Consider the following 1,846-nt stretch of genomic DNA (forward strand, 5'->3'; position numbering starts at 1 on the left):
CTTCCTTTCATTTTCCTTATTTTGTTTTTATTCTTTCCTTTCCTTCTTTTTCCCCCATCCCATTTTCCCTTTCTAATTTCCTAATTTTTATTTCATTTCAATTTCTCTCCTCTCCAAACCCAAAGTTTTTCTCTCGTCGTCCCAAAGACTCCGAATTGGAGAGAAAGAGGAAAAAAATTTTACAAAAATACCAAAAACTCGCTATAAAAACAACCAAAATCTGCTCCGGGGACTTGGGGAGCTCTCGGATTTTGGGTCAAAAACCCCAAATTTCCATAAAAAAGCGGAAAATTTGGTCCAGGATGTGTTGGACAAAGAAAGGACGAGGATGAAGAGGGTGCAAAACCCTTTTAAATTCGGATTATTTTGGTTTTTTTTTAAATTAAATCCATTGTGAGCCAGAGGGGGGGTGGGGAGGGAGAGGATTTGGGGCTGAAAATGTGAATTTAGGGGGTGGGGGGAGGGGTTTGCCTCCATCCGCCCCTCCCCCACCTCCATCGCTCCCTTTGTCCTTCGGGATATCCCGGATTTACCTGGAATTCCACCCAAAAAAAAATCGGAAATAAATTTTTCATCACCGATTTGCCCCCGTGTGATTATTTTTAATTTTTGGGGTGGGAGTTTTGTTGTTGGCGGAAGAGGGAAAATAAATTTATTTATTTTTATCATTAAAAATGAAAGTATAATTAAATATATTAATAATTAATACATAAATATATATCTAATTAAATATAGGAAATATAATTTAAATTCAAAAAGGTTTTTTTTTTCCAAATTAAGAATTAAAATACGAAGAAAACGAAATGAAAAAATGGATTTCTCTAAGGATTGAAGTAGGATTAGAGCTGAATAAAAAGTATGTGAAAAAATTGGAATTAAAATTAAGTAAAAAATCAAATAAATAAACGGATTCCTTTAAACTGAGGAATAAAAATAGAATTAAAAATAAATTAAAAAATAAAGAGATCGCTTTAGAATTGGGAATAAAAATATAAGTAAAATTAAATTTAAAAAGGCGTAATTTTTTTTTAAGTTAAACATGGAAGTGTAATTAAAATAAAAGTAAGGAATAAGGAATNGGGAGGATCCCACGCTTGATCCCACAAAGAGGATCCCAAATACAAATCCTGCAAGGAGGATGATCCCAAACTCGATCCCACCAGGATGATCCCAAACACAAATTCCACCGGGAGGATCCCAAACACAAACCCTGCAAGAAGGTTGATCCCAAACTTGATCCCACCAGGATGATCCCAAACTGGATTCTACCAGGAGGATCTCGGACTTGATCCCAGCAGGATGATCCCAAACACAAACCCTGCAAGAAGGATGATCCCAAACTTGATCCCACCAAGAGGATCCCAAACACAAATCCCACCAGGATGATCCCAAACTCGATCCCACAAAGAGGATCCCAAACTCAGATCCCACAAAGAGGATCCCAAACTCAGATCCCACCAGGATGATCCCAAACTCAGATCCCACCAGGAGGATCCCAAACCCAGATCCCACAAAGAGGATCCCAAACTCAATCCCACAAAGAGGATCCCAAACTCAGATCCCACAAAGAGGATCCCAAACTCAGATCCCACCAGGAGGATCCCAAATGCAAATCCTGCAAGGAGAATCCCACACTTGATCCCACAAAGAGGATCCCAAACTCAGATCCCACCAGGAGGATCCCAAACTCGATCCCACCAGGATGATCCCAAACACAAACCTTGCAAGAAGGATGATCCCAAACTCAGATCCCACCAGGATGATCCCAAACCCAGATCCCACAGACCACCCACCCTACAACCCGAACTCACAGAGACGCCAACACCCCAGAACTCCAACCCCTATT

This window comes from Parus major, unplaced genomic scaffold (genome assembly GCF_001522545.3).
Source record: "Parus major isolate Abel unplaced genomic scaffold, Parus_major1.1 Scaffold329, whole genome shotgun sequence".
In the NCBI taxonomy this organism is placed as follows: Eukaryota; Metazoa; Chordata; class Aves; order Passeriformes; family Paridae; genus Parus; species Parus major.